Genomic DNA, 24,649 nt, shown 5'->3' with positions numbered 1-24,649 from the left:
GAAGTTCTTAACCCCATTTATTGGCTGTCCAAACATCTACAGTAGGAGCCTCAGCTTTCAGCTGTGTTGACGACATAGTGATCACCTCCCACCACCTCATAAGGCACAGTCACAACACTTCAGTTGGAATTCAAAGCCCTGGTATCCACAGCTTCCCTGAAGCCAACTCTTCTGCCACTATCTTGCTCAAGGAACATCACAGGGTACTCAGAGACAAGGATCCAGCAAGAAAAGATTTCATTTGATCTTGCAGTCAGCAGATGCCATCTTTTGATCCAGCCATTCACTCTGGGACTAGATCATTTTTTTCAGTTTAACTCTTTGGCTCCTGGCCCAGCCTTCTTAGTTCTATACATCCTTTTGTGTCCATCCTGCCAATCCTTCCTAGAAATAACAAGTGTATATGGAAGTAAAGGGAATCATTTCAATTCTTTTCCCTTATCTTCCTCATCTTTTTTCTTTTTTACTCCTTTGCCCATTATCAAAAGCCCCTACACCCTTATCTCTACAAATAGTTTCAGACTCAACAGTTTACTTACACTTTCCTAATCAGAGATCCACTAGATCTTCAGAATTACCACTTAAGTTTTTTTTCAGTTTTTGTCTCAAAAATAAACATTCTTAAAAATCAGACAAAGCAAATTAGACCAAATTGCTAAACAACATAAAGTTTAAGAACATGAGTTCTGGAACCAAATAGCCAATGTTCCCATCCTAACTCTTTCACATCCTACCTCAAGTCCTCAGCTTCCTCATCTGTAAAATGGGGATAATAACAGAATCTTCTTTAGAAGGATGTCATATGACTAAATGGATAAATAACACTCAAGTCATTTATGAGCCAGCAGTATAGTATGTCCTCAGGAAACACGTAAAGCTAGTTTTAGTTTGACTTTTTTGTGTGTTTTTCAGAGATAGACACATAGTAATTATTCAAAAACTGATCTTTCTTCTTTTTTTTCTTTCTTCCTTCCTTCCTTTATAAATTCATTCAACCATGGAATGGGTGTCTGCTCTGTTCAAAGCAACACACTGGGGTTTGGAGAATGAAAATGATGAATAAAAAGGTAGGTCTCACCTTTGTTCTCAAACGACTTTCAACTTTTGAGGGGAGAAAATAGAGGCAAGTGTGAAAGAGATCTTTTCCTACAATGACATAAGTGAACCAACAAGTTTTGTCATTAATTTCATAGGAAAAGCAGCTTAAATTCAGAAAAGATTTCATCACAGAAAGGAGGAAAAAAAGAAATTCATAGAGTAGGATTCCCTAGGCCTCTAACTTTCCAAGGAATAAATAGAAATCTACTGTTTTTAATTTCAAAGACGTTTTGCTAGGCAAGACCAAAGGCAGCAAAGCAGCAGAATACCTGTTAAAAGTTTTAGGAATTTATTCCAACTCGAAGACCACTGTTGGCCTCCTGAGTTAAATAACTCACTGGCTCTCATTATTGCTATAATCTTTGTTCTGTAACTACTCCGCCTTTAATCTGTATGCAAAGCCCATGAGGCAGAAGGAGCAGCTGTTTCCCTCAGAGGGAAACCCTCAAAGAGAAACACAGATCAGATAACACTAGGAACTGGCTGCATGCTGCCCTTCTCCAGAGAAGGGAATGAAGTCTGCAAACAGTTGCCTTGTAGATGTTGAAAGCTCAGGCTTACCCTGGTGACCACAATGTAGCCATTATGTCCAAGGTAGCTAGCAAAGGGTGCCTCTAGGCAGGTAGGGCGTATTGAGAGCAGACCCCTGAGGAAAGAAAAGGAAGAATGACTCCCAAGTTAGGACAAACTCTTAATCTGGAAATGAGGACAGACAGGCAAGATTTATTAGAGTATTAACAAGATGTTTCGTTTTCTGAGAGCAGAAGAGTCCTGTCAATTTTAACTCCTTTCTCTTAAGCAAAATCATAACTTTCTTATTTTCTCACAGGGAAAAAATAAGGCATCATATGCAGGAAACAAGTTGCATGGGGCAGATATACCTATAATTAATAAGCCCCGTCCAAGTCTGTCCACAGTTTTGGGTCAAACTGCCTTCTGGAAAGTTATTTTTCTCTATTTCTGGGGCAGATTCCAGCTGAATCATCTCTGGGGCACACATTTAGATAATCTACAAATGACAAGTTACAAGTCAAGAAGAAAAAAGTGGCAAAAAGTTGTTCTCATTGAAAGCAAAAACAAGTATTGATTTATCTAAGCTTTAACAAAACATTTTTTCTTTTCTTTAAACACTAGCTTCCTCGTACAATTAAAATAGAAACTGATAGGCAAAGCATTGATTCACAGCAACATTCCAGGGCCTTACCTAATATATAAAGTAACACTTATCTGAACCAACGATGTAATCCCTGTCCTTAGTTTCCACTGCAGAAAGAAATAGAAGGAAAGAAAGCTCAAGTTGTTTATAGGCCACTGCCAAGGTAGACTAGATCATAAGGCTACAAATGACCATCTCTTAGAAACTAAGTATTTTGTAAGATTCACTACCAAAATAAAATAGGAGTTGATTTTCTTTTCAAATTTTCAGAAGCAACGTAACTTTTTAAATCTTAATTATTTTTCTGCTTTAGATTTTCTTCAAATCTAAATATTGGCACCTGATACCATAAAGGAGTACTTGTACCTGCTTTTGAGTAAATTTATATGCAATGGTGTCTGCTTTTGAATAAATTTATATATTTGGTTAGATTAAGCTTAATCTATTGATATTTCATATTATTCCTCAAAGGGCTCCCCTATGTTGTGTCCCCTGACCAAGTGTAGATTTCTCAATAAGTTAGAACAAGAAAAGATTACTGTACTAACAGATAAATCACATTTTCTGAGAGACAATTACTCTTTTATGATGCTACTCTTTGCTAGCACCCAGTTGGTACTTATCAAATACCAGACTGAGTGGTTGAATCCCAATTATAAAACAGGTATAGTTTTTAGGTGAGAAACAGATACAAGAAGTTAAAGGACATGTCATTTAACTCATTTTTCTCATTGTTGGGAAGTAACAGAGACTCAGAGTCAACACCATCTGGCCCTAGCGTCGAGACTCATAGCCACAACGCTGGAAGCACTGAGGTGAAGTACATATTACTGATGCTGTAATAATCTGTCTAGGGTAAGTCTTATTCACTGTTGAAACCACACCACTTAACACAGTGCCAGATATGTAGTGCTTACTAAATACACTAATGAATTAATTTTTTTCCAAAGACTTTAGAACATGAAGAACCAAGAAATCCTCCATCATTCTGACAATTGATACTAGAGACCAAAATGTAACTGTGTGAATCAGATTTGCTCTATTTCATGTGAGGCAGAAAGTCTGACCAACAGGATGTGAATAAAATCCAAACCTAAATCTCTGACTGTTTTACATCATGGTAGCTTTCCTCACATATTAGTGGCCAGAGCGCTGTACTTTCCAACCCCTTTATGAATAAAGACATAGGTTATTGGTCTTACATTCCACCAAGGAACAACGTGGCCCTTGATTGGGCTCTTAAGAAGCAGACCCGGAGACAGATTCAGACACAAATGATTTATTGAGGGAAAGCGCTCAAATCTGTAAGAAAGGGAAGGAAGAAGAATAATGCAGTGGGGATGGGGTGTCAGTGGAGGTGGAGTGTGGGGGAAGGAACTGAGTATGGTTATGGTCTCAGAACAGTCTAAATCTCACCTGTTCTGCAGGGGAATTATGTAAATCACTCTGCAGAGGTATCCCTAAAAGAGCAAGAGGGCTGGTCTTTTGCACAACCATGTTAGCCAGTCATTGGTTATGGTAGCTCCAGAAGAGATGCAAAATCTCCTGTTCAGCAGTCCCTGTCTATAGAGAAGAGATAGCTACACTAAGATAAGTTGGGGGGACAGCAGTAGGAAAGGGAAGTTACTGGTCACCAACAGTGTCTACTACAGTCATCCTGGCAACTTGATCATTCCTTGGCTTTCTATCCATAAAACAGCAAACATTACTGACTCAACAAAATACAATGATCTCCTATCTGTGCCAGGCCTTTGTTTTAGTCCAAGTTTACAAAAGTGAATAAGCCATTGTCCCTTTAACACCTGCCTAAAGGCAACACTATGTCTCCAGCAGAAAGTGAAGAAGTAACTACATGCACAGGAGAATTTCTGATGCTGAGGAGGACTATGAGGAAAATTAATCATGCTAATGTAAGAGTGACTTCAAGGGTGGTTATGGTTACTTCTTTGGAATGGATGGTTACTTCTTTGGAATGGATGTTCAGAAAGACTTTTCTGTAGAGGGGCCATTTGAGCAAGAGGAAGAAATAAGCCACTTGAAGATCTAGGGGCAGAACGTTTCCTGGCAAAGGGAACAGCTAGTCCAAAGTCTCTATGGTGGTAACAAACTTGTAAGCATCCAAGCATTGAGGATAGAATGAGGAACCATTGAAGGAGTAACTAAAGCATAAGAAGAAATACCCAGGATGCACCCTACCATGGAAGCAGAAAATAGAGAAGTGAACACAGTCCGCTCAATACAGTTAGATAAAGACTAAGTATTGGTGGGAGGCTTCTGCATGAGAAACTAGAAATGCAAAGATGAATAAGTTGTGGTCTCTGGCCTTAAGGAGGCTCTGAATTAATCCTAAGACATATAGGCATGTAAACAAAGATTCTAATTCACAGAACAAGTGTTCTTCGCTGTGAACACACAAAGAGAAAAGCGCTGCATTCTGCTTGAATGTGGCAGTTAACACCTCCAGATTAACACCTCCAGAGGAGATGTAGGTTTTATTACATGAGTAGGAGATCACCTGAAGGAGAAATGGAGGATGTAATGTTCCAGGAGAGAAAAAGCATGAGCAAAAGTATGAAGGTACAAAATCTGAATTAAGATGAAATACATGTATGGAAGGGATAAGAAGAAACAGCTGATGAGGAGAGACAGGAAAATCTGTTGATGTGTCTGAAAAGGAAAAATAGAGCAATTCTTATGCTATTACTTGCTTCATAATTTTCCTTTAATTAAACAGCACCAGAAAACAAAAATTAGCTTTAACTTTGTTCCTAAGGCCACTATTTCTCAAGCGTGGAGCATAAATCACCTGTATTAGAATCACCTGAAGTACTTTGCAAAATGCAGTTTTCTGGGCTCCTGCAGCTTTTCTAAAAAAAGGGTTTAAAACGTTCTACGTTGTAATCTTTTTCTAGGTGATACATAAATACTTCCTAGAGGCTATTCTCATAGGTAAAAATAAAATTGTGTCATCAATTGTGTTTATTTCTAAGATAGATCTATATTTGCTTTGCCATCATATTTTTGAAACTTTTAAGAATTTTAGCCATTTTAAGAGCTGGGGAAGGAAAGGTTATTTATGCCCATAGGCCTCAAGGAAGAGCCAGCACCATATATAATTTATTTTACTTAATCCTCACAACACCCCTACGAGGTCTGGTTTACAACTATTCCTACTTGACATGTGAGAAAAGTGAGGCTGAGAAAGGTGAATAAACTCATCCAAAAACAGATCTGATCCCAATTTCCAAAGTCTTTCTATTTGCCCTACACAATATTGCTCCACCGCTACTTCCCACAAGGCTGTGCACACAGTTGTCTAAAATTTCCAGTTTCTCCAGTGGGAGATGCCTTCTTCCTCTTACCAAATATCATGAGATGAGAAATATTCCAAATGAAAAAAAAAAAAGATTAAGAGATGGGAGTTAAAGACAATTTATCAAATTGTATGAAGATCTAAGCTTCACTACTATTCAGGGGAAACAAACAATGAAATGTTGTCTATACGTTACACTGGCAAAAATTTAATTTGAGCCAAAGAAAGTAAAGAGAAATGTGTTATCTCACATTATGTTGGTAGACAGTGTAAGGAATAAAGCCAACCAGAAAGGATCTATCAAAATGTAGTACGCACATGACTATTGATCCAGATATGTTGTTCCAAGCTCACAGAAAGACTACACCATGACTGACTACCTAAACTGCCAGACCCAGTACAAAAGGAAAATGCAGGACCCTTGCTTAAAAATTAAGAATTTCAAGACAGTGACAGCAGAACATTAAACCAAACAGGGAGCTCTTGAGTGTGGAACCTTTTGCAGCTGCATACATGGCAAGTCCATGAAGCCAACCCTGACTACCACACATATGTAAACTTACATAGTCAACAATATTAATTGCAGAATTGTATGTAATAGAAAAATGTAAACTTTAATGCCCAAGGAAATGGTCATTTAAATTAATTATAAAATATTCTTGCAATTATTTGTTTCCATTAAAAAGAATGTCGTGTACATATAAAATAAACATGGTAATATTTCCTAGTCAAGAAATATTTGCTAAGTGAATAAGTAAGCTTCTGCAAAGTAGGTATAGTATAATATTGTTTACAAAGAAAATGTGCTTATAAACAGCAGTAAAGTGCAAGAAAAGGGACTGGAGAAATAAACATAAATATTCACAGGATTATGCAAGAAAAAGGAAGGATTAGGCATAGGGTACAAGCATGTCTGTTTTGTGCAATTCTGTACTATGAATCGTTGGCATTAGAATGTAATTGAGTATTAAAATTTAAAAGGAAAAATTAACATGTAAGTTTTTCAGATAATTTGGGAAAATTAATCAGGAAAAGTTTAAAAGCAGAGAAAGAGCCAAGAAGCATTAAAAGCAAAAGGCATAAAAAATGAAACAAAAAGGAAACTTTGTAAAATTATTCAGGGAAGGAAGGAGGGGGAGAAATGAAAATAACCAAGCTTGCAGCCCATTCCACATCAAGCATTAAGCCAGCTTGCTCTCTAACTTGCGTCCTCATAGTTGTTTGGTGCCTGTTTTCCTAGAATCATGTAGACCCTATTACAAGATCATAGGTCCCTTTAACTGCTCTCTAGATAACAACTTGAACATTATGAAACATTAAGTTTTCCCTTTGAGATATCTTTTCACTGAAACTATGGATGCCAGCTGGTCTGAAGTACCCTACTGATGCCAACTACTCTGAAAGACCGCATGAGAAGCTGACTCAACAAAAGATGCAATTTCCACATCTTGATGTTCCTGTCTCCCCTTCCCTGACCAATCAACAACCCCAATTTTCTATCCCCTCTATCATCCTCTTAAAAGCCCCCATCAAGAACTCCTCTGGGAGATAAATTTGAGGGTCTCTTCCCATCTCCTTGATTGACACCCTGTGATCATTAAACTCTTTCTCTGTTGCAAACTGTCTCAGTGTAATTGGTCTGTGACTGTGCAGCAGACATGTGAACCTGTTGGTCCTATAACAAAAGCAGGTAACAAAAATCTAAACATTTTAAAAGACAAAGATTCTCAGGTGAGGAAATCAACCACCATTATTTGTAATTTAGAAAAGCATACAAGTTAGAAATAGATACCAGGTAAAAATTAATACCTTTAAAAAGGGGTGACAATGTTTTTATGAATAAAATATAACTCAGGGAAATAATTATTAAATGGGAAAAAGAAGTAATTTGTACTGAAAGTTACAATTTTCTAATAAATATCAAGTTTTATGTACCATAATCAGAAATGACAAAGGTGACATTACAACTGATCCCACAAAAATACAAAAGATTATCAGACTCTTATTAATGCTTCTATGCAAACAAACTAGAAAATCTAGAGGAAATTGATAAATTCCTGCAAACACACAATTGCCCAAGATTGAATAAGGAAGAAATTGAAACCCTGAATAGACCAATATTGAGTTCAGAAACTGAATGATAACAACAACAATAAAAAACCTACCAATGAAAAAGGCCCCGGACCAGATGTATTTCAGCCTAATTCTACCAGACGTAAAAAGAAGAACTGGTAAAAATTCTACTTCTACTATTCAAAAAAAAAAAAAAATCAAGGAGGAGGGACTCCTCCCTAACTCATTATATAAAGTTGGTATCATCCTGATTCCAAAACCTGACGAAGACACAATGACAAAAGAAAACTACAGGCCAGTATCCCTGATGAACATAGATATACAAATCCTCAACGAAATACTAGCAAACCAAATCCAGCAGTATATCAAAAAGTTAATTCTCCACAATCAGGTAGGCTCTATTTCTGAGATGTAAGATTTAATTAATATATGCAAATCAATAAATGTGATTTAGCAGATAGAATTAAAAACAAAAACCATATCATTATCACAATAGATATGAAAAAAATCTTTCAATAAAATCCAACATCCCTTCATAATAAAAGCCCTCAATAAACTAGACATTGAAGGAACATACCTAAAAATAATCAGAGCCATCCATGACAAAACCCATAGCCAACACCATACTGAATGGGCAAAAGCTGGAAGCATTCCGTTTAAGAACAGGAGCAAGACAAGGATTCCCATTCTCACCACTCCTAGTCAACAAAGTACTGGAAGTCCTAACCAGAGCAATCAAGTAACAGAAAGAAATAAAAGACACCTAGGAAATGAGTCACATAGATACATAGGAAAATAAATCAAATTATCTCTTCACTGATATGATTCTATACCGAGAAAACCCTAAAGACTCTGCCAAAATCTCCTAGAATTGATAAACAGAACAATTTCAGTAAAGTTTCAGGATACAAATTGATGAACAGAAATCAGTAGCATTTCTATACACCAAAAGCATTCATGCTAAGAGCCAAGTCAAGAATGTAGTCCCATTTGCAATAGCCACATAAGAGTAAAATACTTAGGAATACAGCTAACCAAGGAGGTGAAAGATCTCTACAAACAGAACTGCAAAACACTACTGAAAGAAATCATAGACAACATAAACAAATGGAAAAACATTCCATCATCATAAATTGGAAGAATCAATATTGTTAAAATGACCATATTGTCCAAAGCAATTTACAGATTTAATGCTATTCCTATCAAACTACCAATGTCATTTTTCACAGAATTAGACAAAAACACTCTAAAATTCATATGGAACTGAAAAAGAGCCCAAATAGCCAAAACCTTCCTAGGTGAAAAAGAACAAAGTCGGAGATATCACATTGTCCAACTTCAAACATACAATAAGGCTATAATAAACAAAACAGCATGGTACTGGTATAAAAAGAGACACATAGACCAATGGAACAGAGTAGAGAACCTAGAAAGGAAGCTGAACAACTACACCCATTGAATCATCAACAAAGTTGACAAAAATTTGCAATAGGGAAAGGACTCTTTATTCAATAAATAGGGCTGGGATAGTTGGCTAGCCATCTGCAAAAGAATAAAACCAGACATCTACCTCTCACCATATACAAAAGGTAACTCAAGATGAATTAAAGATTTAAATGTAAAACTTCAAACTATAAGAATTCTAGAAGAAAACCTAGGAAATACCATTCTGGATATCAGCCTTGGGAAAGAATTCATGACTAAGTCCTCAAAAGCAAACACAACAAAAACAAAAATTGACAAGTGGAACCTAAATAAAGAACTTCTACACAACTAAAGAAACTATCAACAGAGTAAACAGACAACCTGCAAACTGAGAGAAAATATTCACAAATCATGTAGCTGACAAAGGTCTAACATGCACAATCTATAATAATCTTAAACAATTCAACAAGCAAAAACCAAATAACCCTCTAAAAAGTGGGCAAAAGACATGAATAGACACTTCTCAAAAGAAGACATACAAGCAGCCAACAAACATATGAAAACATGCTCAACATTACTAATCATCAGAGAAATGCAAATCAAAACAACAATGAGATACCATCTCACACCAATCAGAATGGCTATTATTAAACAGTTAAAAGAAAAAAATATGCTAGGTGCAGTGGCTCACGCCTGTAATCCCAGCACTTTGAGAGGCGGAGGTGGGCAGATCACTTGAGGTCAGGAGTGCGAGACCAGCCTGGCCAACATGGTGAAACCCCATCTCTATTACTACTACTACTACTACTACTACTAATAATAATAATAATAATAATAATAATACAAAAATTAGCCAGGCGTGGTGGCAGGTGCTTGTAATCCCAGCTACTCAGGAGGCTGAGGCAGGAGAATCGCTTGAACCTGGGAGGCAAAGGTTGCAACCAGCCGAGATCATGCCACTGCACTCCAGCCTGGGTGACAGAGCAAGACTCTGTCTCAAAAAAAAAAAAAGAAAAAGAAAAAGAAAAGAAAAGTAAAGTAAAAAAAATAACAGATGCTGGCAAGGTCATGGAGAAAAGGAACATGTATACACTATTGGTGGTAAATTACCTCAGCCCCTGTGAAAAGCAGTTTGGACGTTTCTTCAAAGAACTTAAAACGAAATTACCATTTGACTCAGCAATCTCATTATTGAGTATATACACAAAGGAAAATAAATTGTTCTATCAAAAAGACACATGCATTTATATGTTCATCACAGCACTATTCACAATAGCAAAGACATGGAATCAACCTAGGTGCTCATCAATGGTGGATTAGAAAAAGGAAGTTGGGTTCATATACATCATGGAATATTACACAGACATAAAAAATAATGAAATCATGTCCTTTGCAGCAATGTGGATATAGCGGGAGACCATTTTCCCTAGTGAATTAATGCAGAAATGGATAACAAAATATTGCATGTTCTCATTTATAAGTGGGAGCTAAGCATTGGGTACAAATGGACATAAAGATAGGAACCACACACACTGGAGACTATTAGAGGAGGGAGACAGGGAGGGGGACAAGGGTTTAAAAACTACCTATTGGGTACTATGCTCACTACCTAGGTGGCAGGATCACTCATACCCCAAACCTCAGGATCATGCAATATACCCATGTAACAAATTTGCACATATACCCCTTGAATCTAAAATAAAAGTTGGAATTATTTTAAAAGTTACAGATAGTAATATAAAAATACCCTCCAGAATTATTCCTCATAATATCTTGGCATATTTTTTCCAGTATGTATTACGTGTATGTACTTTTTAAAAATACCATATAAGCACATGGTTCTTTTTTCTCAAGTATCTTCAAAATACATAATTATTAAAGTGGCTAAATTTAAGAAAGCAGTTACTTTAGATCTGTGGCGTCCTTCAGCAATTTATGTACCTATAACATTATGTACCTATAACATTCACAACATTAACTTCTGTAGGTGGCATTATAGTTACAACGTTCCAGTAAATACAGACCTAAAGGCCAAAAGAAAAAAAGAAGTTTTATGTGTCAAATAGCATGCCATTGAAACATAAAGCAAAATTATTACAATGAGAAAATTTTTAAAACCAGCAGGATATTTTATGCAAATCCCTAGGTTTCTGTTATATCAAATAAAGAAATATAAAAATGGCATATAATAAAATAACTACAATGAGATTGTTTCCTTGAAGACAGCATAATGCAGTAGTTAACAATGAGTTCTAAAGTCACATGGCCTGCAGAGCGATCTAGAATCTATCACTTACTAAACTGTGTTACCTGGGTCAAACACTTACCTATTACTCCAAGTCTCAGTATTTTTTTTTAAAGTAAATCTAAGAAGGGAAAAAGGATATGCATATGCATATATATATATGCATATGGGTAAGAATTTAAAATATGTAATATGCTATAATAATTTATTGTTGGAGTTAAATGTGTGAGTTAAATTACTAGGACATGACATTACCAGAATTGACTAGAAAAGTTTAAAGCAGAACACATAGGAAACACTGAAAGATTTATCTTTTATAAAGAGCAGGCCTCAAGGATTTGTGAGTCCTAGAAAGGATTCAAGGATAATATTTAAGCTATTCCAAAGTGAACTGGGCAGGGATGGGAAGCTTCCACATGTATCTTTACAAATAGAACCCTGATATTAAAACTTTACAAAAATAGTAAGTAGAAAGAAAACTATAGGAAGATTTTACTTTTAAATTTTAATTTAAGATTTCTAAATTAATTTAGGTAAATACATTCCAGCAATATTTTAGAATACTAAAAACCTCATTGTAGTTAATATTTATTCTAAGGAGCATTTTTCAAAATTTTAAATCCATTAATTTAATCATCATTAGTAATTAACGTAAAGCAAATCAAAATACTAGTGACATTTCTGTGCTAAGTTTCACCTAACAAATTGGTAAAAGTTTAGAAGAACTATATCATAAGATTACATTTAAAACCAGTAAGGAAAGAATGAAGGGATTAATTAATAAAATGTGTTTGGGTCATTGTCTATCTAGTGGGAATACTTATGTTCAGAATCATAACTCTATTACAAAAGAAAAAGAACCCAACCAAAGACAGATCTAAAGAATAAAATAATAACATTATTAGAAGAAAAAACTGTAGGAATATTCTCCTCCCCATTCTTTGCCTGCTCCTCTTCCTCCTCCTTCTTCTCCTTTTTCTCTCACTTGTTTTTTCCATCTCTATCTCTCTGTATCTTACTTTAAGTTTTTTGTTTGTTTGTTTTTTCTTTTTGAGACGGAGTCTCGCTCTGTCGCCAGGCTGGAGTGCAGTGGCTCAATCTCAGCTCACTGCAATCTCCGCCTCCCAGATTCAAGCAATTCTCCTGCCTCAGCCTCCCAAGTAACTGGGACTACAGGTGAGCGCCACCACACCCAGCTAATTTTTGTACTTTTAGTAGAGACGGGGTTTCACCATGTTGGCCAGAATGATCTTGATCTCTTGACTTCATGATCCACCCGCCTCGGCCTCCCAAAGTGCTGGGATTACAGGTGTGAGCCACCGCGCCCAGCCTTAGTGCAAGTTTTAGTTCTAGTGTTGGAATGATCAGAGACTTCCAAAGTAATAAACAAAACTTAGTTTTAGGAGGGAGAAAAAAAGACAGATTTGACTACAGAGTAAATTTAAACTATGATGAAAACCATAAGTGGGAGAAAATATTGTTAACACAGGCATAAAATTAATATACTAAGAACTAAAAACCAGACAGCAAAAGACAACCCAAGGGAGTATCAATGAAAGTTATAAATTGCCAACCCACTGAAAAATAATTTTAAATAGCAAATCATTATGTAAAAAGATACCTAGCCTCAACAATAATTACAATGCAAATTTAAATAACAAGACTGCATTTTCACAAATTAAGTTGTCAACTATCTAACCAGTTGAGAAGAGCCAGTGCTAGTGATGATGTGAGAACCATGAAATCCCATACATTATAGAAATATAATATATTGAAATCATTTTGGAGGGCAATTTGACATCATATAGTAAAATATAAATGTTTGTTATTATTCAGCAATCTTACGTTTTAGGAATTTATACTATTGGCATAGTAAAGACAATGCATGGAGATTGAGACAAGGATTTTCATTACAACATGATTTCTAATAAAAAGAATAAAAACTCAAAGACAACTCAAATGTGTGTTAATAATAAAATGTCTCTAAAAATACTCGCCATTCAACAGAATTCTATGCAGCTCTTAAAAAGAGAAAAGACCACAAAAATGTACTGGGCTATAGAGGTTTTCAGGATATCATCAATAAAATTTAAAATGAAGTACCACTAATAGTATAATCCTATTTTTGTAAAAAGAAAATGTGTATAAATTATTTGTATATATAAATAATGATTTCTGTTTTTCTGCTACTTAACAAATCTTTATATCTCCCATTTTTCTTTATTAGGTTTCTTTTAAATAGAGGATTTCCTTTATTTAAAATGCATCTGTTTTGAGTACTCCATCTTGATTCCAAATGTAGCATTTATCACAGCAGGTCTACGCAGAACTTCAAGAAAACACCTGTATATTAATAATTGGGGGTTGGAGTGGTCCAGAGGCTCCAGAATGAATGTCTCCCACATGACAGGTGTCCATGGTCTGTGACCAGCCTGACTCAAGTCTACTGAGTCGGTGTTTCTGTTGGTCTGACTTGCCCAAGGGACCAGAGTATTGCAGTCCACACAAACATGTTGATCTAGCAAGCGCTGACTGCATTGAGAAAGAAACATGACATCCAAAGTAGAAAATATCAGAACAAAAGCTTATACTCTAAATACAGATAAAGACTGATGTCAGAGTAATCAACAGAAATTGCTAAAAATTAAAGCGACAAGATACATCAGTCTTTCTAAGATCAAATGTCAGGAGTAAAAAAGGAAAATAGTGTTGGCATCCAGTCGGTGACTCTTTCATCGTTCAGCAAATGGTCATTGAGCACTAAATGTGTGCCAAGATTGGCTAACAGTTGAGGAGATAAGCGTGCTCTCTCTCTGCTCCGATGGATTTGACAGTGGAGGGTGGAATACAGACATTGAAACAAGCAGGCATAAGAAAGCAATTAGGTGCTATGATAAGAGGACAACCAGAATGGTGTGGGCCAACCTAGGAGTGACACCTCACTTCAGGTTGCAGAGGGTGGGATAGTAAAGAGCAGGAAGGTGAGGAAAAATCCAGGGTGGACGTTCCTTTTAAGCTAGAAAGAATCACTCAAATATAGCCACATGAAGGAGTGAGAACTGGAGAGCACTTCAAGAAAAAGGTCCCAAAAAAGAGCAAGTTCATGTCGTTTGCAGGGACATGGATGGAGCTGGAGGCCATAATCCTTAGCAAACTAACACAGGAGCAGAAAACCAAATACCACATGGTCTCACTTTTAAGCGAGAGCTAAATTATGAGAAAACATGGACATATACAGGAGAACAACGCACACTGGGGCCTGTCAGAGGGTGGAGGGTGAGAGGAGGGAAAGGATCAGAAAAAATGATGTATGGGTACGAGGCTTAATACCTGGGTGATGAAATATCCTGTACACAAACCCCCATGACAAAAGTTTATCTGTATAACAAATCTGCACATGTATCCCTGAACTGAAAATAAAAGATTTTTTTTAAGAGTTCCTGAGTCAAAGAGAGCGCACAGCATTTGAGTGACTGTGGGAGAATCCCGGTGCCCAGAGGGGCTTGAGAGCAAAAGGAGAAGCCATGAGACATGAGACTGGACAGGAAAGCAGGGGCCAGGTGTGCGGGTAGCGTTGGTCTCAGATACTTTTCATGCACAACCCACAGTTGTGTGTGAATGAGTTTTTTACATTTTTTTCTACGCTATCATTAATGCAGGTTGACTAATCATTCAAAATTTTGTGTGCAGTATGATTTTCCATTTTGCTTCACTTTTCACTGAACATTTTGATAATATGTCCTATCTTTATTCATTGCACTGAAATGTTGCTTCTTGTTTCTCTGTTTTGCAGAAAAGGAGGAATAAGTTATGATATAGAAGTGAATGTGCAGAATCCAAATCACCAACAAACATAAATCCTGTCAAGAGTTAATTTTCTCAACCTGATGCAGATTTACTTCATTTTGGAATCAGCATTTTATAAATATACAGATACAGTCAGCCCCTCACATATGTGGATTCAATCAACTGTAATTGAAAATATTTGGGGGAAAAAAGGACGGCTGTGTCTGTATTAAACATGTCCAGACTTCTTTTTCTTACCATTACTCCCAAACAGCACAGTATAGCAACAATTTGCATAGCATTTACATTGTATTAGGTATTAGAAGTAATCTAGAGATGATTTAAAGAACATGGGAGTATATGCATAGGTTATACGCAATTACTATGCCATTTTATATAAAAGGCTGGAGCATCTGTGGATTTTGTTATCATCTGTGGGGGGTGTCCTGAAACTAATCCCCCATAGATATCAAGTGACAGCTCTATATACATATAAATATATCCCTGCAAATATACACATATACACATCCACACACTGGTATATGCATGGGGTCATACTCTATGTTCATTTCTTTAATGCATTGAAGCTTTTATCTGCCAGTAGCCATAATTATTTCAAGCAAGCACAGTTAGGCACAGCAGGCTTTTTGTGCTAGCTGAACAAGTCTTTTGTCAGATTATATTTGCTTTTTTCTTTACATGACAGCATTTCTTGCTCGGGGGTGTCCCAGTGTTTGGAAAACAGGGGACCCAGAGAGCCATTCCGGAAATGAAATGTGGGGCTCCAGGTAACTGGCAATAAAGAAGTTGAAATTGGCAATTAAGAAACAAATAACTAAGCATTTGTGTTCTAGCACTTTAATGAGTTTAACCTGTGGTCTCAGAGCCCTGCTGTGGCCTAATGGAAATAGTAACCCCACCTCTCTTGGTAAGGAATCAGAAAAACTGAAGCCTCACAAAGTGCAACTCAACTCGGAGGAGCACACACAGCTTCTACCTAGGAAGAGAGTGGTGTTCACAATACAGTGTTTCAGAATGCATATAATTCACTGGGAAAACCGTAGTATTTCTGATAGTGTCCACTAAAGAACACCTTTCTTCCTTAAAACCACAGCCTTCTATGACAATAAAGTTTAAAAAGAATTTACTGATTGAAGCCTTCTGAAAATATTTCAGCAGGTTACCCAGATGATTTTTACTGTCCTGATTATACTGACCTATTACCATGTTCTTCTTATGTTTATTGTATTGAGAAGTTTATTATTATATTTTGATTTATATTCTATAGATGAATGTTTCTTTTCAAGGTTCTATGGATATCTGAAGGAAATGTTGATATATACTCAGCCTTTAAATATCTCAAGGATATTTTAAGTTGTGTTTTATAAGCATTTGTAAATAGTAAGCATTTTATATTTGGACCACTTTTGACCTAACGGACTCCACACAATTTCTGTGCCTTAGTTGATGTTTGAGCACTATTTTGATAGTGCTCTGTTAATGAAAGAGTAAAGATAGACTTCATTACTCAAAGAGGCTTTCAAGGCAAATGGTGAGATGGCCGTTTGTAGGGTGAAGCTTCCACAATAGTTCTGAGTCATGATTCAGCCCACAAGAATGAAAGAATCCTGACCTGAAAAATACCATTCCATAGGAGGGAGGCCCACATTCATTCTGCATGTAGTGTCGTGTTTTCTACAAAATTTTATGTAATTTTTGTTAATTTCATGTATTTTAATTTACAGTTTTCAGAATTTAATTTCCAAATTTAATTTTTATATAAACATAAGTTTTATATATATATATATATATATATTTTTTTTTAGACAGAGTTTCGCTCTTGTTGCCTAGGCCGGAGTGCAATGGCGTGATCTCATCTCACTGCAACCTCTGCCTCCTGGCTTCAAGTGATTCTCCAATCTCAGCTGCCCAAGTAGCTGGAATTACAGGCATGCACCACCATGCCCAGTTAATTTTGTACTTTTAGTAGAGATGGGGTTTTGCCATGTTGGTCAGGCTGGTCTTAAACTCCTAACATCAGGTGATCCACCCTCCTTGGCTTCCCAAAGTGCTGGGATTACAGGCATGAGCCACCACACCCAGTCGAAGCTGTAATTTTAAGGAGTGTAGAAAATGTTCAATAGTTACACTTGTTTATATTTATGCAGGTAACATTATATAATAAAACAGTTTTAAATCAACCTGAGAGGCCTTAAGCACTTGTTTTCCTTCGAAGGGGTCTCTTCACTCCCTGGGCTTAGAAACACTGCTCCTCTAGTGTTCTTGTGACAATTAGATACTGAGTTTCTCAAGCACAGGGCCTGTCTTTGCCTTTCTATCCCTCAGGTCAAAAGTTGTGTACATGCTTGCTAAATTACCAAGAAATGAATGAGACATGTTGCTAAAATGTTTTTATGTTCTTTTGCATCTGAATCCTTCTTCCTTGAACCCAAATATATGCCTTGTGGGATATTATGCCCTCCCATTATGTTCCACCGGGAGGGACATACACGTTCATCTCAGCAAATGTGGAAGCAGGACAGAACCAATTATAAATTATCTAAAAACTGTTGCATGCTCTTTTTATCAGTTGAACTTGTCTTCAACAGAAAACCTACTAATTAAAAGGCCTAACTTGCCACATGTGTTGATTTCGTGGGAGTAAAATTCAGAAAGTCAAAAACCACATTTTTTTATGATTTGGTTTTTCTGGAAAATAATTTGAACTTGCGTCTCACTTGGCTTTACTATCATGGCCCCAACTCCCAGAGGAGTGCTCTATTTTGAAGTAGCAAAACGTCTGATTCCAAAGACCTGACACAAAACGAAATTCCACATGGAAAACTAAAACCCACCAGTCGAGTATAGGCACAGCAGGAAAATAACTTTTAAATCTCAGATATCATGCTATAATGGAATATGCTAAAAACAAAAACCAAAATAAACTTTGGGACAGTAAAACAAGAGTATTAGTTACTGATTAAGGAAGCTGATATACACACAGTATAAATAAAACTTTAAGTCATGCGATATAATAGTTCCTCTCATGAAGTCTCATGGGGAATTCTAAATAAATTTCTCCAATTACAAAGTTATCTCTATTATATCCTGAGAAACTGATAAATGCCTTGCAAAACATATTTTAATGAAATCAGAAGCCCACTGCCCTGTGTAACCTTGCTGACGTGAAATAGTATAAAGAAGTTCTTTCTCGGTAGCTAGATTCTGGTTCAGAAGTTCTGAGTCTACTGATCAGAAATTAGGTGTCAATTTTGCTTTTCCTTTAAGTTTGTTTTTGCTATTTAAATTAGTAGCCTATCGTAATAAATTTATATTTTATATAATATAAATCATAAAATTCAAATAAGCATTAAATAGATTAAAATTTGTATCTATTAATTAGATAATGTGTAAGTTGTAGTTCCTTCCTTTTCTTCCCTCCAAATTCACTTTCTAGAGCTGACTACGATTTGCACTTCAGTTTCATCTTTCCAGAAAACTCACCATATACAGAAATAAAGTGAGGAGAATTTAATAACTGCATTCAAGTTGTGGCAGTATGGATGCAGGGAAAATGCAATACCCTAGGGCTTTCACAGTGGGTGCCACTACCTCCCTAGAACTGAGGATGTGGTTACCAGACCTGAAGACAGACAGGGCATGTAGAGAGGGATGCTTCACAGGACCCTAAATCAAGGGACCCAGCCAGCTTACAGGGTTGGAGTCAGGGAAATAAAACTCTGCCCTTATTCCTTCCTTCTAGATTCCTTCTGGGCTCCAACCAAATGTTTGACACGGTCTGAGCAGCCCAGCCTTCAGTACCATAGAGCAGAATGGAGAAGGTGGGGTCAATGAAAGATTCCCACATATTTGACTTACTGTTTTACAACTCATTTCTCACTTATTGATAAACAGTACATGTTTTGCTGTATCAATTTGTGAAAATTCACATCATTCTTTGTTCATTATGTCATAGAATTTCATTTTGTGGAATTATTAAATGATAGTTAGAACCAGAGACAGGAAAAGATATCCGCCATCCCATGCAAGGCATTCTGAAGACTAGATTTCCACAGCTCTCCTTTGCTCAAAGTACTAGTAGTCTTCTCAAAAATGGTGCATGGAAGGTTCATTGTTTGAGATCTTATGTGTAAAAATGCCTTTATGACTGAGTGTAGAAATCTCTTTATATCAATGTGTTAAAGGCATTGATCCATTGTATTCTATTTTTCAGTCATGCCAACACAAAGTTAGTCATTCTGATTTTTTTTTTTCTTTTTTCTGAGACAAGGTCTCACTCTGTCACCCAGACTGGAGTATAGAAATGCAGTCTCAGCTCACTGCAACCTATGCCTCCCAGGCTCAAGTGATCCTCCCACCTCAGCCTACACCAACTACAGGCATGCACCACACGTCCCACTGATTTTTGTATTTTTCGTAGAGATGAGATTTCACCATGTTGCCCAGGCTGGTCTTGAACTCCTGAGCTCAAGCAGTTCCCCCGCCTCAGCCTCCGAAAGTGCTGGGATTATAGACAAGATCCACTGTGCCCAGCCAGTCATTCTGATTCTTAAACTTTTATCTGTAGCTTTCTCTTCCTAATCTCATTTCATAAATCATTATTGAGAAATAAGAGTAAACATGATCTAAGTTTTCTTTTTCATAACTTTAGTAAATAATTTTCACAGGTTCACCTTGCCTCTGCATATATAAGGAACTAATTCCCTTGTGTTGTGTAAGAGTCTTTCTCTCTAAACCTCTCGTGAACTTTGTCTTTGTGTCCTCAAGTTGAATGAAGACAGCACTAAGCAGGTCTGCATTTTCCCATGCACAAGGTGTATGTATTTCCTGTGATTCCTGTCACCATCTTTTCTGGTGTTGTCAGAATCAGTGTCTCCTGTTAAGAGCTGAGGACAAGCCTTTGTGCACAGATACTGATAAAAGTACAACATCAAGTTGACTCATATTTAGGGGAGCTGTAGTGGAACAAGGCTCCTTTTACATGGCCTCTGGCTATTGGAGAGTTGATTTATTTTAAGGTAACTTTTCAAATCATGTGCAAGAAGAAGTATAGGAAAATACCAAATCCCCTTATCACACTGGCACCAAGCAGCTTCAGCCAATCCCCCAGCTGCTGCTGAAATCCTATATCCCAAGATGCATGGGCTAGTCCTTTTGCTTTTACCATTGAGAGTTGTTGTCCCTGCAAAGTATGTGGAGTGGCATTGCTGAGTCAAGGAGGAGTGTGGGGAAGGACCAAATACAGGAAACTGCCCCTCAGGATGCTGCTACTTGGGGAGTGAGGAAGATATTTACTCAGGATATCTGCTCGGCAGCATTGACTCTGAGTTTCTCATGTGAGGATATAGCAGGGGATGAACTAAAATCCCTTCCTCATTTTCACTTGCCTTAATACATTGTTCATTTAGAGATGTTTTGGAATGAGAGAACTTCCGACATTTCTTGATTCCTTTAGGAAATTTTCCAAGAAAGTAACCCATTGATGAACAATAGCCCTTATTACCAATGTCATTGCAATCTTTTGTGTGTGTATTTGTATTCATGTTGACATTTCACTGGGAAGATCATTAGGAAGCTAAATCTGCTAATGATCACAGTGAGGCATTTGGAGCTTTAGGAATGTTGTGTTGTTTTTTATCATTCATCCCACTGGGGCTGATAACCATGAACTGGACAATGAAAGGAAGTGCAAGTATTTTTGGAGCCTCTGTGCTGGAGAAACAAACCTCTCCCATGGCCTTTCTGTTGGTTTATTGAATTTTCTCTGTCAATTCTTCTGACACTGAGTTTCTCCAAATTTCTCCAGATGCTGAAGATGGAAGGGTTTGTACTTAGGGCCAATTGCCACCCTTTGTCATAATAGCACCTCCCTTATGCACTTCAAGTTAGGAATATTTCTCTGGGTATAAACAGGGTTACACATCAGAAGGAGGACAGAGTCTTGCCACCAGCATCCATCCATGATCCTGAACAAGAGCAGATCATGCAGAAAACCTCTCTGATTCCCTTCCCTGCTGTCTCCTCTCCTCTTTCCCCACAGCTCAGAGCAAGGCTGAGCGGTAAACAGAAGGTAGGACTGGTATGGGAAGACGTAATTTTTAACATCCAACATGAAAGCAGAACTCCAAACAAATTATTTGCTAAAATGTATTTTATTTATTGTAAAAATAAAATAGAAGGCAAAATATTAAATTAAAATTCTTGAAATGGCAACATAGGTACAAACTGCTAGTTTTAACATTTTGTTCATTTCTAGCCTTTCTGAAGGTGCTGATGCAAATCTTAAAATGCTATTAAGACTATCTTGGGAGGAGGGACTAAAAGGCTGAATAGAAATGGCTATAGTCAGAGGCTCCCCACAAGAAGAATGAAAATGGTGAGTGCACCGGCAACCAAGGTATCCAGGTTTCTCTCATTGGGACTAACTAGGCAGTTGGTGCAACCCATGGAAAGCAAATAAAAATAGGGTGGAGTGACAGCCCACCCAGGAGCCACATGGCTGGGGAGATCCCACCCCTAGCCAAGTGAGGAGGTAAGTAACTGTACTACCCCACCCAGGAAGCCACACTTTTTCCATGGATCTGTGCAACCCACGGATCCGGAGATCCCCCTTATGAGCCCACATCAGCAGGGCCTTAGATCCCAAGCACAGAGCTGTGCAGAATCTTGGTGGCCACTCAGCTGGAGACTGCCCAAGACTACCAAGTTCTCAGGGGAGGAGTGGCTGCCATCACTGTGGCTGCCTGCTGCCTAAGACAACTGAGTTCCTGGCGGGAGGGGTGGCCGCCATCACTGCAGTTTCAGTCTGCAGTTATTCCCCTGCCAGTGTCAGGGCGACTGGGTGATTTAGACCCAGGAGGAATCCCCCACAGTGCATCACAGCGGCTGTGGCAGATCATGGACAGACTACACCTTTAGGCAGGACCATGTCCCATCCCTACTCACTGGGTGGGGACTCCCCATGGGAATTTCTGCAAGGCCAGCCAGGGGTTTATGGACATAACTCTGATCCCCCTGGGAGGGAGCCCCTGGGGGAAGGGATGGCCTCAGTCTTCATGATTCAGCAGACTTAGCCATTCCCCCTCCTGGCTCTTAAGAATCTAGGCATTCTGGATGAGGGAGATTCCCCCCAGCGCAGTGCACCCCCTCTACCAGGGAGAAATCAGAGTGCTTTGTGAATGGGTCATGCCTCCTGACTGGGTGAGATCCCCTCAACATGGGTCACCAGACAATTTACACAGGAGCATTCCCACTGACATTTGGTGGGTGCCCTGTGGGATAGAGATCCCAGAGGAAGGGGCAGAGAGCCATCTTTACTGTTCTGCAGCCTCCACAGCTGACACCTCTAGGTGCAGGAGGGACCCAGGCAAATAGGGACTGGACTGGATCCCCGGCAAATGGAAACAGACCTTCAGAAAAGGGACCTGATTGTTAAAAGAAAAACAAACAGAAAGCAACAACAACAGCATCAATCAAAAAGTCCCCACAAAAACCCCATCCAAAGGTCAGCAGCCTCAAAGATCAAAGCTAAATAACCTCACGAAGATAAGAAAGAATCAATGAAAAACATGCTGAAAATTCAAAAGCCAGAGTGCCTCTTCTCCTCCAAATAATCACAATGCCTCTCCAACAAGGGCGTAGAACTGGGCTGAGGCTGAGATGAATGAATTCACAGAAGTAAGTTTCAGAAGGTTGGTAATAACAAATTTCACTGAGCTAAAGAAGCTTGTTCTAACCTAATGCAAAGAAACTAAGACCATGATAAAACATTACAGGAGCTGTTAATCAGAATAACCAGTTTAGAGAGAGCAATAAATCACCTGATGAAGCTGAAAAACAAAACATGAGAGCTTCACAATGCAACCACAAGTATTAATGGTCAATAGACTAAGCAGAGGAAAGGATTTCAGAGTTTTAAGACTATCTTGCTGAAATAAGACAGGCAAACAAGATTAGAGAAAAAAGAATGAAAAGGAATGAACAAAACCATGGAGAATTGTGAGATTATGTTTAAAAAAAAAAAAAAAAAAAAAAAACCTAACCTACAATTGATTGGGATACCTAAAAGAAATGAGGAGTATGGTACCAAGTTGGAAGACATACTTCGAGATATCATCCAGGAGTACTTCCCCAACCTAGCAAGACAGACCAATGGTCAAATTCAGGAAATCCAGAGAACCCTAGTAAGATACTTCATGAGAAGATCAACCCCAAGATACATAATCATCAGATTCTCCAGGTGGAAGTGAAAGAAAAACCGTTAAGGGCAAACAGAGAGAAAGACTAGGTAACCTACAAAGGGGAGCCCATTGGACTAACAGCAGACCTCTCAATAGAAACCCTGCAAGCCAGAAGAAATTGAAGGCCAATATTCAACATTCTTAAAGAAGAGAATTTCCAATCCAAAATTTCATATCCAAGGAAACTAAACTTCATAAGCAAAGGAGAAATAAAATGTTTTTCAGATAAGCAAATGCTGAGCGAATTCATCACCACCAGGCCTGCCACGCAAGAATTCCTGAAGGAGGCCAGGCGCGGTGACTCAATCCTGTAATCCCAGCACTTTGGGAGGCTGAGAGGGGCGGATCACGAGGTCAGGAGATCGAGACCATCCTGGCTAACACAGTGAAACCCAGTCTCTACTAAAAAAAATACAAAAAACTAGCCGGGCGAGGTGGTGGGCGCCTGTAGTCCCAGCTACTCGGGAGGCTGAGGCAGGAGAATGGCGCAAACCCAGGAGGCGGAGCTTGCAGTGAGCTGAGATCTGGCCACTGCACTCCAGCCTGGGCGACAGAGCAAGACTCCATCTCAAAAAAAAAAAAAAAAAAAAAAGAATTCCTGAAGGAAGCACTAAATATGGAAAGGAAAAACTATTATCAGCCAATATGAAAGCACACTGAAGTACAAAGACTAATGACACTATGAAGCAACTACATCAACAAGTCTGCAAAATAACCAGATAACCAGATAGCATCATGATGATAGGATCAAATTCATACATAATAATATTAACCTTGTAAATGCCCTAATTAAAAGACACAGAATGGCAAGCTGCATAAAGAGTCAAGATCCACAAAGCAAGAATCAGACAGGTACACTCGCTGTTCAGAAATATTCTATCTTCTGCTGCCTCTGCTGCTGATACCCAGGCAAACAGGGTCTGGAGTGGACCTCAAGCAATCTCCAACAGACCTACAGCTGAGGGTCCTGACTGTTAGAAGGAAAACTATCAAACAGGAAGGACACCTACACCAAAACCCCATCAGTACATCGCCATCATCAAAGACCAGAGGCAGATAAAACCACAAAGATGGGGAAAAAGCAGGGCAGAAAAGCTGGAAATTCAAAAAATAAGAGCGCATCTCCCCCGGCAAAGGAGCGCAGCTCATCGCCAGCAACGGATCAAAGCTGGACGGAGAATGACTTTGACGAGATGAGAGAAGAAGGCTTCAGTCCATCAAATTTCTCAGAGCTAAAGGAGGAATTATGTACCCAGCGCAAAGAAACTAAAAATCTTGAAAAAAAAGTGGAA

This window comes from Macaca nemestrina, chromosome 2 (assembly GCF_043159975.1).
Source record: "Macaca nemestrina isolate mMacNem1 chromosome 2, mMacNem.hap1, whole genome shotgun sequence".
Lineage (NCBI taxonomy): Eukaryota > Metazoa > Chordata > Mammalia > Primates > Cercopithecidae > Macaca > Macaca nemestrina.
This window is presented reverse-complemented; position numbering follows the sequence as displayed.